The sequence below is a fragment of the Equus asinus genome, chromosome 3 (genome assembly GCF_041296235.1).
Source record: "Equus asinus isolate D_3611 breed Donkey chromosome 3, EquAss-T2T_v2, whole genome shotgun sequence".
Classification (NCBI taxonomy): domain Eukaryota; kingdom Metazoa; phylum Chordata; class Mammalia; order Perissodactyla; family Equidae; genus Equus; species Equus asinus.
The window spans coordinates 99,976,114-99,990,035 of record NC_091792.1 but is presented as its reverse complement, the minus strand read 5'-3'; the positions used below and the strand labels follow the sequence as shown (position 1 = coordinate 99,990,035).

At 41.5% G+C, this 13,922-nt stretch overlaps 2 long non-coding RNA genes across 2 annotated transcripts in view; one reads left to right on the top strand and one right to left on the bottom strand.

The window, feature by feature from the left end:
* The window catches only part of LOC123283823 (uncharacterized), a 29,356-nt gene extending 23,720 nt beyond the window's left edge, over positions 1-5,636 (top strand). Inside the window, exons 3-4 of the long non-coding RNA XR_011502169.1 lie at positions 3,259-3,440; positions 4,310-5,636. This is a non-coding gene — a long non-coding RNA (uncharacterized lncRNA). The remainder of the gene's footprint in view (positions 1-3,258; positions 3,441-4,309) is intronic.
* LOC139044847 (uncharacterized) lies at positions 325-13,667 on the bottom strand. Its single transcript, XR_011502170.1, has 3 exons — positions 13,511-13,667; positions 10,028-10,077; positions 325-2,450 (listed from the first exon to the last, which is right to left on the bottom strand). It is a non-coding gene; the product is annotated as an uncharacterized lncRNA (long non-coding RNA).
* Positions 13,668-13,922: the final 255 nt, after the last annotated feature.

Genomic DNA, 13,922 nt, shown 5'->3' with positions numbered 1-13,922 from the left:
CAGGGGTTTTCCAAGAGGGAAAGATTGAAAAGGGATGTACTCTACTTGCCAAACTTACCAATCAGTTTCACTCTCCTGGGTGGAGTGAGCAGTGTGTGGGGGAGACCAGGGCTATTGTGCTAATAGAAAGTAAACATCAAGAGTGGGGACAAAGCATTCTCCCTCTAGCAATTTGTATGCAATTTCACCATTTTCAAAGCTCTTTCACCTATGTTACCTACTGTGAAGCAGGTACTATCATCCATACTTTACAAATAAGGAAAATGAGGTTCAAAATCATTGTTTGTACCAACATAAAGCTGAAAATAAGCAGCTACACCTTCTGTAAGTAAACAAAGTCTTTTTAATAATTTGTATTAATGTCTAATATGGGCAAATATTTTAATTTTTTTATTGAAGAATTAAACACGTAAAGAAAAATGCACAAGCAGTAAATATACACTTTGATATTTTATAAATTGTACATACTCATGTAGTCATCACCCAAATTACGAAACTGAACACTCCCAGCCCCTCCAAAGACACCAGCCCCACTCCCAGCCTTGTGCCCACGTAGGTCAATAGCCCACCCCTCAAGAATAACTATATCTCAACTTCTGCTATAGATTGAATGTTAGTGCCCCCCTCCAAATTCATGTGTTGAAATCTAGTCACCAGTGTGATGGTATTTGGAAGTGGGGCCTTTAGAGGTGATTGGAATTAATGCCCTTTTAAAGGAGACCCCAGAGAGATCCCTTGCCCCTTCCGTCATATGAGGACACAGCAAGAAGATGGCTATCTATGAACCAGGAAGTGGGCTCTTATCAGATACCAAGTCTGCTGGCACCTTGATCTTGGACTTCCCAGCCCCCAGAACTGTGAGAAATAAATGTTTGTTGTTTATAAGTCACCAGTCTATGACTTAGCAGCCAGAATGGACTAAGACAACTTCTAACACCGAAATTAGTTTTGCCTGTTTTTGAGTTGTGTATAAATGGAATCATATGGAATCACACAGTAGGCACTCTTTTGTGTCCATTGTTTTTGCTCAGTTTTGTGAGTTTCATCCATGTTGTTGTGAGTCCTTCATTCTTGTTATGTAGTCTTCCCCCTGGAGGACATAGCACAATGTATCTGTCCATTTTCAGTGAGTGGGCGTTTGGGTAGTGCCCAGTTGGGGGCTTTCATAGCTAGCACTACTATTGGCATGAGTGTCTTTTGGTGACCAAATACATGCACTTCTGTCTGGTCAACACCTAGGAGTAGAGTTGTGCATATGTTCAGCTTAAGTAGGTGTTATCAAACAGTTCTCCAAAGGATTTGCACCAATTTGCACTCCTACAGCAGCAGTGCCTTTTGTTCCAATATTTGTTACTACCCATCTTTTTCATTTTAGCCACTCTGGTGGGGCTGGGGCACATTTTGTCTTTATTTTGATTTCAGTATCAATCGTTGGCAGCTTTTTTTTTCTGACTGCAGCTTGAATTTCATTTCCTTTCACACAGTGGCTGAGACACTTTCGTTCCAGTTTCTTCTTTTTACTTAAAACTGTCCTTCCTACAGGAAATTCTGGTAACTTCTTTCTTGTCTTCTCCAGCTCATCGTTTCTTTGTTTTCTTTGTCTGATTGTTGTTTTCCACCACTCGTACACATACTTCACATCTACCCTTCAGAGCACTCCTCAAGGTGACCCCTACAACATGCATCAGAGCTCTCAGCCATGTGGGTCATGACCTGTATGGATTCTTAGGGGCCTTGGGTTTGAATTTTCTCTCCTTTCTACTCTAGTCTTGCTTACATCCATCCTGGGACTAGTTCCAGTCCCATTTCTTCACGAGGCCATGCCCTAAAAACTCTCAGCTATCAAGAATAGTTAACATTTATTGAGAGTTTACAGTATGCCAGAAACTTCACAACACTCCTACACCCTACACAAAAATCCTACACTAAACAGGTGAGGAAACAGGGGAGGAACAGGCAGCTTCAGCGAATTTCCCCAGTTCAAACCATTAGTCACTGACAGAGCCAGGATTCAAACACAGCAAGTCGAACTCTAGAGCACATGGTGTTAGGACTTGGGTGAATTTGGTGAGGTTGTTACTGAACCAAAGTGGGTTTGCCTCCTGACGAGCTAAATCACTCTCCACCAGAAGCAGTTGTCTCATAAAGTAAAGTACATTTGCAGCAAATAGGAGACCATGCAGAATCATTTCCAAAGTCATGGCATCCTCAAACAAAGGGGAGCAGGGACCTTTTGTTTTGGATGATGAATAAATATTCAAAAGGGAGAGAAGGGTATTGGCTTACACAGGATCAGATGGAAAACATGCTTCCGCATACACTGCAGGTTATGGTAATAAGGCCTAAGCTCTTCCTGGAGACATCATAGCATTAAAAAGAAGGCATAGGTCATAGGCGTGGCTCTTGTGGTGAGGCTTGGTCTGGTTCAGGGTGGTTGGTGATTGCATCTCCTTAACATAACAAAAGGAAAAAAAATTTGGAAAAACAGTTAAATGTTTCCAAACCCACCCTGGAGTTCCTTGGGGCAATTAATCGTGACAAAGTCACAAATTCCCACAGCACCTATTGTCTGTTCCACTCATCTGGCAGTTATATTTGACAAATAAAAATGGCAAGCAATAGGATATATTGGAGAATATGAGGAAGCCATTTGGTATAAACCTAATTCGGCCTGACCTTGTCTTTCCAAAAGGGCCTGACCGTGGCTGTTGAGCATGCATTGTATATCTGCTTTAGATATTCCCGATGGCAAGAACAAAGGCCCTTGAGATAAAGGTGCAACTTCCCTCCCCCTCCCAATGTTGGCATCTCCTTAAGGATTAAGCATCTTTCCTTAGGCTAGAAACTGATTGCTGCGCTCACCTGTGACCGCCCAGCTCGAGACAATAGACTTGCCTCCTGCTACGCCCTCTGAGATAGCAGACCCACTACCTGCTGTGTCCATCAAGCGCTGTGCTGACAGGGCAATCTTGTGACTATTGTGGGAGGGACGTTTCAATCATATGTGAAATCTCCTGTTTGGGGGTATATAACCACTCTGTATACCTCACTTCTTTGGTGCCCTTTCTTCCTTTGGGAAGAAAGGCCCCGGGCCGTGGTCCTCAGATTTCAGCTCAGAATAAACTCGCCCAAATTTTCATTTATAGATTGGTTATGGATTATCTTCGTCGACATATTTAAACTCTTGTATTGTTGGTCATCCTTTTATCTCCATCACTATGATTTTGAATTTTTAAGGTCTTCTTTCTAATTTTGTAGGGCATTTAAAGAGTGGAAATATTGACTGAAAAGAAAATTAAAGTAAAATCTTAAAACTTCTATGTGAGAAATACCACCACACAGTGAAAAGACGGACGCGAAACCAGGAGATGAGTGGAATATGTGACAAAGATTAATATCCTTACTACATAAAACCCTTTTACAAATCCATAAGGAGGAAGGTAAGCAACCTATTAGTTAAATAATTTTTTTAAAGGGTAACAAGAGGAAAGTAAGAAATTCACACGAGTGGAAATGGCTAATTCACAAAAAGTTTTACTTCAATGGTAATCATATGAATGAAAATTAAAATGATATTTTACTTTCTTTATACTTTCCTATATTATTTGTTATTTATTTTGCAAGGAGTAGGTGTTAACTTTATCCTTTTGAAAGAAAGTTATCTCTATTTTGGGAAAACAGAAGAGTGTATATCACACATTGTTTGAGGCAGTACCAGAGTCTGAAACTCACTGGAGTCTAATGAGGTTAAACAGTTTGAGGGCAAAGAGCTACATTTCTAAGAAACCATTTATCACTCACTCAATTTTTTTTATATACTCAATTTTCTGACACAGTGTTTCCGGTGTAAATTAGTCACGTCTGGACTCTGTCATGAGGACCTGGCAAACCTTGCCTCCCTTCCTCCCCGTTTTGTCCTGAGGCTACGGCATGGCTCCACAAATCAGACTTCTCAGCTGACCTGCAGTATTACCTTTCCCACCCAGGTTCCAGCCAGCCAGGGCTCATTTTTGACCAGCCAGATGCCCCAGCCCTTAAATTGACCTATTAAAAATCTGTGTTACTTGATGATACATGCATCTTCTTGGCAGAAATCTCATCTGTTACCTCAGACTCCAGCCCAACTCCTTTTTGCTCGTCTCCTGTCTTCTCTACTTTCAGCCATGAATTTACCTATCCTTCATATGGGCATCTTAATAAATAATGCTGTCTGTAATTTGTTGAGTGTTTACTTCATGCCAGGAATTTACATATGCCTCTATTTTAACAACAACAATACTTCGAGTTACATATAATCTCTCTTTTACAGATGAAAAAACAAGGGTCACCAAAAAGAACACAGCCAGGATTCAAAGGCACATCTCTCTGACTTTCTTCCAACTCAGGGTCCTTCTCCCTTCAGCTTTGCTTTGGCCAGGAGGAGGCCCTGACTTGTTCTCTGCTAAGGGCTGGATTGCTACCACCCCCAGGTGACCTGCTCTGTCTCCTGATAGCGCCCAAGCAAGCCTTTAACAGTTGCCTCAGGTCGTTATCTGCATAGACACTTGTATGATCAGACGTGCCCACCAGTCTCTTCCTGAATATTTACTCTCCACACCTCTGAATCCAGCGCAGCCCAACTCAGAGCCCCCTCTGACCTGTCTCCAGGAACCAGCAGCGTCAGATCTCTTCCAAGTTTGAGTGGGAAGATGCTTTGTGTCTCTCTTGATTGAATGACTTGGCCCTACCAGGGTATATTTGTGTTTTAAAAGAAGAATGTATCTATCCAAGTAAACCTCTAATGCAAGTCAATTCTCTAAACAGGAAGAAGTTCAGAACAGGGTGTAGGAGGTAGTAGCAGTTAATCCATTTTACAGAAGAGGAAGCTGAGTCTCAGAATGTGTTGGGCGTGGACAAAAGTAAACTGCAAAATGTGAAAATGAAGTTCTTCCTTCTAATCACTGACTCCAAAGTTCGCCTCCTTTCTGCTCCCTCCCGGCGCCCATCTTCATCAGCCACCAAGCTAGTCCTAAAGCTCTCCTTCCCCAGAACCTCAAGCTCCTGGAAGTCACTTCCTCAGGGTGTCCTGGGGAGGGGCTGGGACAGGGCTGTCCTCCTCTCCGTCAACATGTTACTCCATCCACCACAGTGAGCATTGTCGTTGATAAGACCACTCACTCCTTTACAACATTTTATGTGTCATTATTATTTCATGAGATAAAATGCTCAGCTTTTGATTGCCAGTCTCTCCCAATTTTCCGCCAAGGATATGCTCCCTATAGACTTTCAAGTTCCATAAAGCTTTTTCATTCCTGCATCCCCTCAATGTGTCATGGCATACAGAATGCTGGGTCCTGGGGCGAGAAAGAAGATCCCCTCACTCCATAGAACTAGGGGGTTGATTTTACGAAATGATTTGCTTCAAATTCACTGAACTCTCTGGGGCTGGCCCCGTGGCCGAGCGGTTAAGTTCGCGCGCTCCGCTGCAGGCGGCCCAGTGTTTCGTTGGTTCGAATCCTGGGCGCGGACATGGCACTGCTCATCAGACCACGCTGAGGCAGCGTCCCACATGCCACAACTAGAAGGACCCACAACGAAGAACATACAACTATGTACTGGGGAGCTTTGGGGAGAAAAAGGAAATAATAAAAATCTTTAAAAAAAAAAAAAAATTGTAGTATATGTTGACATGTAACATTGTAGTAAAGGTTGACATGTAACAAAATAACACTTTAAAAAAAAAAAAAAAAAAATTCACTGAACTCTCCTTGACTGCCAAACTTACTATCTCTCTACCTCAAGGCTCACAGTGAGCCTGCGTTCTTGCGACTCTTTCAGACAGTTGATTGTTTATCATAACAAACTGTGCTGCACTGGTGAGTTGGCTTCACTTGATGCCCCAGATGTGCACACTTCCTTTGCTTTCTGACAATGGCAGCCCTCTCTACAGCTCGCATTGTCCAAGGGCATAGAGCCAAACCACTGCTGCCACCTTTTACTTCCTGTCATCATCCGACAGAGCATTATTTGGCTTCCACGCTCCATGCCTTCTGCCCCTGGGCTCCTCGGTTGTCACGGTGCCCACATTTAGCACACTGCCTCATGCGGGGAGTGCCACATACTAGTGTCCACTCACTGCTTCAGTTGCTGTCCTGAGATCCAGCTTCCTTAGGGACACGTAAAGGGAGCAGGTGCACAGACCCAAAGGGCAGAGGTCATGACTTAATCAGTTAATCACGTAACACCTAGAACAGTCTCTAGTACTTGGTAGGAGCTCATCAAATATTTGTTGAATGAAAGAATGATGGATTAGAACACTAAAGTGACTTGCCTAAGCTACTAGACAAGAATCCTGGCTCCCTAAGTCCCGGATCAGTGCTCGTTTCAACTCTACCACCCTAGGTTTACCTCAGCCTTCTGTCAGAAAGAAAAATAAGATGAATAAGAGTAAGGGAAGGAGGAGAGAACATAGAAGAGAAAACACAATAAGTAAAATTTGGGGTTGAATTTATAGGTGGCATAGCAGCAAGACCAAGGCTGGTATTTCCCCTGGTCCGAGGTGGTCTGCTCCAAAGCAGGTAAATTGTATTTATGAATAAATGGTACCATTGCCCAAATTCTCACACCTAGAGCAGGCCTGGAAAAACACTTGACTCCAGGCATAGTGAAAGTAGCTCAGAATGCATACTTATAAAATTTACATGTGGCCATTTACCACTTAGCCCACCTCCAGTTGTCAAGTTTTTTAATATCTAATTTTAAAAATAAACATGATCTTCCCAACTCTTCCCAGCAAGGTAAATGTCTCCTAAGAATGTGTTACTGGTGTTGCTGTTACTTTAAATGTCTTAAGAGAATCAAGCATATTAGATATTGATTAGTTATTTTTATTTGATTAGTATCGGTCAAATAACGCTCAGAAATTCCAGTCAGAAATTTCTTCTCACAATATGACTTACATGTGTATTTTTTTCACAAGGTACGGATTAAGGAAGAGTAGAGAAGAAAAAGTATCTTAAGAGGAAATCTTTTTCCTTGAGCTGTACTGTTAACCAAGACTGAAGACTCGAAGCAGAGAAATGGAGTCATTAAAAAGTGATGACAATGCAAGATTTAGGCATGCTACCACAGAGTCCAACAAAATGGTTTTGGAAATTATCTTTTTTTTTTTTTTGAGGAAGATTATCCCTGAGCTAAGTACTGCCAAACTTCCTCTTTTTGCTGAGGAAGACTGGCTCTGAGCTAACATCCATGCCCATCTTTCTCTACTTTATATGTGGGACGCCTACCACAGCATGGCTTTTGCCAAGCAGTGCCATGTCCACACCCGGCATCTGAACCGGTGAACCCTGGGCCACCGAGAAGCGGAACGTGCAAACTTAACCGCTGCGCCACCAGGCCAGCCCCATGGAAATTATCTTTAATTCTTTTACTTAATGGGGAAAATTTTTACAGAAAGCTATAAAGAGATAAATATTACCTGTAATCCTATCACCAGAAAATAGCTATATTAATGTTTTAGTATATAGTTATTCAACTTTACCAAAATAAGTGTATTCCTAAGAAATGTCAAATTATCGAAAAATATAAAGAAACAGGTAACACTGATTGAAGCTGGCGAGAGGTGACTGGGCAGTAGGAGTGGGAGAAAAATTCTTCACTGTATAAATACTATTATGTACGTTTTAGGTTTTGTCCTTTATGAAGGTGCCGCCTATCAAATAAATCAAATGTGGGCCTGGCCCGGTGGCACAGTGGTTGAGTTTGGCATGCTCCACTTCAGCAGCCAGGGATTCATAGGTTTGGATCCTAGGCGCAGACCTATACCACTCATCAAGCCATGCTGTGGCGGCATCCCACATACAAAAAAATAGAGGAAGATGGGCACAGATGTTAGCTCAGGACCACTCTTCTTCAAGCAAAAAGAGGAAGATTGACAACAGGTGTTAGCTCAGGGCCAATCTTTCTCACCAAAAAAACAAAAAAAATTTAAATTTAAAACCAAGATTAAAAACATATTTTAATGAGAACAGAGAAGTTTTAGACTCACAGTAGAATGAAGTTTTTTCCCCACCATAATTTCAGTAACAAATGTGTTTTCAGGGGCCAGCCCAATGGTGCAGTGGTTAACTTCGCATGTTCCACCTCAGTGGCCCAGGGTTTGCCAGTTCGGATCCTGGGTGTAAACATGGCACTGCTTGGCAAGCCATGCTGTGGCAGGCGTCCCACATATAGAGGAAGATGGGCACAGTTGTTAGCTCAGGGCCAGTCTTCCTCAGCAAAAAGAGGAGGATTGGCAGCAGGCATTAGCTCAGGGCTAATCTTCCTCAAAAAAATAAAAAATAAAAAATAAATTTAAAAAATGTGTTTTCATAACCATAATTGTATTTGGTTATTGCCAGGTTAAAAAAAATGGTGGATCAAAGACTACAAAAACAGAAACTCTTCCTTCCTTGCCCTTTTCTCCACATATTCAGTACCCGCTCATTTCCTGTCCCTTCTGCCGTGCAGTTCTGCTTGCAGCACAGTCTCTCACAGCCAGCGTAATCAGCAGCTTTTTTCTATTCTGATGATGCTAATTCTCGATTAGTTCTAGTTGTGACTGAGTGGCTCATATAAATTATGTTTCATAATAGCTAATTGTGCTATATCCAATTCTTGTTATGGACACTTTAACTATATGAGAAATTAATGCCTGTGTAATTTTCCAAAAGTTTTTTCTAGGTATATGTACTCGTATTTTAGATAGAAGTTATCTTTTGTTTTGTTTCGTTTTTACAAAAAATTGAATCATAATAAATATACTACTTTAGACATTTTTTTACCCAACAATGCATTCCCAAACTCCTCCACGATAAACGTAGATCTATATTATCATTTTAATTCATCATATTCCACTTGATTGTTCTGCAATAAAAGTTTAATCTCTTGTGCATGAGTATTTTTTTTTAAGTTAACACTTCAAGAAATTGCTTTTCTTCCTTAAAGAGGGCCTTGCTAGTCTTTTTCAGTGTCTTTACAATGTTAGTAGATGAAGTGTTAAAATAAATGTAATTGCAATATCATTTAAAGACAGATACTAAGGCCAGTGAAGGCTGAGATTCCTACAGGCCATAGCAACCCTAGGAGACAGTGCCTTTGCTGGGGCTGTGACAAGCCCAGGAGTAATTGAGATCCACCCAAGGTTTCAGGTCCACCCAAGGAAGGCAGTTGTGCATGACTTAGCATTCTCAGATCTTACTCTAAATCAAATCCTTTCCTTAGATTAGGATTCAATGTCATTCCATTCAAGCATTGTATTTAATAAGTGCCAGGTATTGTGCTAAGGAAGAGGGATGCAAACCAAACCAGGACACTCTAACTGTCCAGGACACTTAGAGTCTAGTAGACAAAGACACACACAGAAGGTTCACTTAGATAAGAGTGATACAATGAAGACTTGTAAGTAAAACCAAATAAACAAAAGTGTTATAAGAAGCACAGAAGAGGAACAGATTAGGATAGGCTGGGGAAGGTATCATTAGAGATGCTTCCAGAAGAGTATCTGGGGTTGCAACCAGGAGAAGAGAGAGGAAGAGCTCTAGGGAGTAAGAGGAGTCTAGGCTGTTGACAGACCGGATTGCAGCTGCTCAGAGCTGTAAAGCCTTTCCCCTGTTCTCACTCTGTCTTTTTGAGTTCTCTTCCTGAAGCTGCTGTGTTTGTGGGCACACCCAGAGGATCTTCAGACTTTGCAAACCGGTTGTGCAGATACTGGCATTTCCATAAGAAGCAAAATGCTGAGTAACATGAAGTCAGTCTGTTGCTTGCCAAGAGCTGGGAGGCCTGGGTGGTTTCCCAATCTTAAAAAGGTTGAAAGATGTTTAAGCCAGCCTCCCAGGGAAAAACCTGGGTGGGTTTACCAATACAGAAAATGCTAGGTACTAATCCAATTTGCGTAGGTGCACCACCTGTGATTATTATTGGTCATTCGAAATCAGATGGACTAACTTTAGCTCTCAATTATTTTGCCTTTTTTACATGACAGACTAACATATCACTAACGGCTTACCTTTGTGAAGGTTTCATGTACTGTAGAACAGAGATAATTTACAGTCAGTCCTAGGTCAAAGAGGAAAAGTTGAAGAGATTTAAACAGGAAATGATTCTGCTAGAGAGAATTCAGGAGTAGAAGTGAATAAACAATCCAGGCACAAATGATGAGTTCTAGGTGTCCTGGAAACAAGAGGGCCCATTGCCAGCTCACTGGGTGAAATCCCAGTCTGCTGAAAGGTTCCATGTGCCAAGGGGATCACTCCTGTATCCACCAGGCCAGTGTCACAAGGTTTTCACCAGCTCAGCTCTCATTCACCATCCTGAGACCTGTTGCCCAATCACGCATGTTTAACCACTCGTTCGAGGAATAGGCTGCTGAATATTCGCAAGGCCTCATAGAGCCCACAACCAAAATGAACAGAGGAATCTGCAGCCAGACAGAGTGACCCAAGGAGGATAGGGGCCAACTTGAGGAATTTCTTATTTTAATCTTTGCTTAAAATTCTCAATCAAAATTTTAAAATATGATTATAAAAATAATTTCTGTCCCGATGAAAAATTTGGAAAAACAGAAATATATCACAGAAAAAAACACAAGCCCAACACTCACAAATATTGGGTGTATTTGTTTTCATTGTGTGTTCTCTAAATGCATAATACAGGGTTTTCTGTTAATTTGTATCTAACATTATACTGTAGTCATTTCCAATGTTACTAAGCATTGTTGTGAGCAGTGCTTTTAATGGCTATATAATATTTCACCCTACGGACATATGACAATGTTTTTAACCATTCCCCTTCTTAGAGCACTTTCAGATTTTTTCTAGTTTTTAAAAAAATTATTATCAATAACACTGTGATGAATACCTGTACATATAAATATTTTACCACAATTAATTTCCTTAGGATTCATGTCAAAAAAGTAGAATTATTGAGCCAGAGTACTAATTTTTTAAAGGTATGAATGGATAAACCACGCTGTGTGAGCAATATATTGTGAAGTCTGAATGCTGAACGATTCTCTCTGAATCACTCTGGCTGAGTCAGGGATTCCATGCCCTTACTCAGTAGGCTCATTTTGTCCATTTCACCTGTAGTTCCTGGAGCTTCCTCCCGCCGTACCCCAGGCACCAATCCAGCCAGTGCTCTCCCATAGCTGATCATCTTTTTCCTTTGAAGGATTGTAAAACTGTTGAGCTCAATGGTTCCCTCTTCTTCTCTCAGACACCCTACAGCCAAAGGATTTGAAGGAGCCAGTCCTCTGAGCCATGAGACTAACTTCTCTATGTACCTCTCTTATCCACCTGCCTGCCCCTACACACATGTATATCTGTCTTCTCATCTTTAAATATCATGTATAGGCTAACACCCAAATTTACATCTCCACCCTAGATTTCTCCCCTTTACTCTGACTTGATATCCGGTTGCCTACATAACATCTCTATTTGGATGTCTAATAATCATCTCAAACTTAGTATGGCTAATACCAAACTGCTCGGGGGCAGGCCCGGTGGTGCAGTGGTTAAGTTCGCACGTTCTGCTTCTCGGCGGCCGAGGGTTCGCCAGTTCCAATCCCGGGTGCAGACATGGCACTGCTTGGCACGCCATGCTGTGGTAGGCATCCCACATAGAAAGCAGAGGAAGATGGCCACGGATGTAGCCAGGGTCAGGCTTCCTCAGCAAAAAAGAGGAGGACTGGCAGTAGTTAGCTCAGGGCTAACCTTCCTCAAAAAAAAAAAAAAAAAACCCAAACTGCTGATTTTTCCCAAACCTGTTCTTCCTGTCGTCTTCTGTGCATAAGTTAATGGCAACACCATCTTTTATTTTCTCATGCCAAAAAACTTGCAGTCCTTTTTGACTCCTCTCTGTCTCTCACGCCCCACATCCAATTCATCAGCAAATATTTGCATCATTTCCCACTAGATTATTGCAATAATCTCTTTACTGGTCTCACTGCCTTTCAGCCTATTTCTCAACACGCCAGTCAGAATGGTCCTATTAAAACATAAGTCAGATCACGTGACCTCTCTGCTCAAGCCCACCAAAGGCTTCCGTTTCACTTAGAGTAAAAGACAAGTCCTTATAATGGCATACACAATCTGCCCTCTCTCTGTTTCCTTACCCATCTCACTTTATGTCCTACTATTTTCTCGTCTGTTGTCTGTGCTATAGCCACACTGGCCTTCTTGCTGTTCTGTGAACATTACAGGTACTTTCCTGCCTCATGGCCTATGTGCTTCCCAGGCCTTCTACACTCCCCCCAGATTTCTGCATGGCTCATTCCCTACCTCCTTCAGGTCTTTACTGGTTCATCTTCTTATATAACTTTTCCTGACCATTATATTTTAATTGCAAGCTTTTTTTTTTAAGATTGGCACCTGAGCTAACAACTGTTGCCAATCTTTTTTTTAATTGCTTTTTCCCTCCAAATCCCCCCAGTACATAGTTGTATATTTTAGTGGTGGGTCCTTCTAGTTGTGGCATGTGGGATTCCACCTCAACATGGCCTGATGAGCAGTGCCATGTCCACGCCCAGGATCCAAACCGGTGAAACCCTGGGCTGCCGAAGCAGAGCGCACAAACTTAACCACTCGGCCACAAGGCCAGCCCCTAATTGCAAACTCTTGTCCCAACACTCTATATCTCCATTTCTGCTTTATTTTTCCCTATCATTCTTATCACTCACCAATAGACCATGTTTATTTGTTTTATTGTCTGTCTCCTCCCCACTAACAGAGAGGACTTCCATTGTTTTGTTCATTACTGTGTCCTCAGCACCTCAAGCCCTGGCACATGTTGGTACCTCAAACATAGTTGCTGAATAAAGTGAAAGCAAATTATGAAAAGCATAGGTGAGGACTTCTGGGTCAAGATCATGAGAAAGTGATAGGCACCAAAATGTTTCCACTTAATATTCTGATTCTTATTGCAAAATTGGGGCCAAAAGCACACAAAAGAACCAGAATTATTGCAGATCAAGCTAACCAGGCCAAGTGTCTTCTGGATATTCTTAGGTATTTTTGTAAATTCTACATATTATGGGAGTTTTTAGACTTCTGTACACAAAAGCAAATTAGAAGGTTTTGATAAAGTTATATTGGATTTCTCAGTGTTTCTACTTAGTCATGGAATGTAGCAAGGGTTTCTGAAAATGGAGCCAGTATCAAAAGGGGAAGGAATATAATCTAACCTGGAATTGAGCGGCTTCTAAACTGCTAGGCACCTTGAAATATCTCATCTAAACCTTCAACAACTGTGAGAGTCAAGGAGTATTATTCTAATCGTAAATGTGTCAAAATTGACATGCAGAGAGAATAATTTCTCCAAAGTCACACAGGTAGTAAGTGACAGGCTTAGAAATTCTTCTCATTAACTCCTTGACTAACATAGGACTTAGAATTTATAGCTGATATCTGGACTAAATAGATGACTTAGAAATCATCTAATATTTCTGTCTCAATTATCCGCAAAACAATGTACGTTCACTTTAGACACATACCTTGGAGTGAATCAGGGTGATCATTTCAAGTCTTTCCGGCTCTTGTTATTTCTCAGTTCTTTCAGAAGGAAAACTGTGTTCTAAATGTTTGAGTCCACTCCAGCTCTTGTATTTCCTAGTTCAAATCTTTAAACCCTCAAGTTAAACCACCACCACCACCACCACAATACAACGCTTCCTGGAACATTTTTCCAACTGAAACAAATATTCTAGTTGTGTAAAGGCATCGGGCAAAGCTAGAAATGGAACTCCTTGTTAGTTATTCATGTGAAGGACTTTGTTTAAAGGAATCCTACGTTGCCAGCACAGTCACTTGTCTGGGACAATTGCTGTTGGCACAGCATTAATATGTGAAGATTGGGAGAGCGGCCAGCAAAAGCAAATTCTGTGGTGTATGCAACGTTGTTCTGGG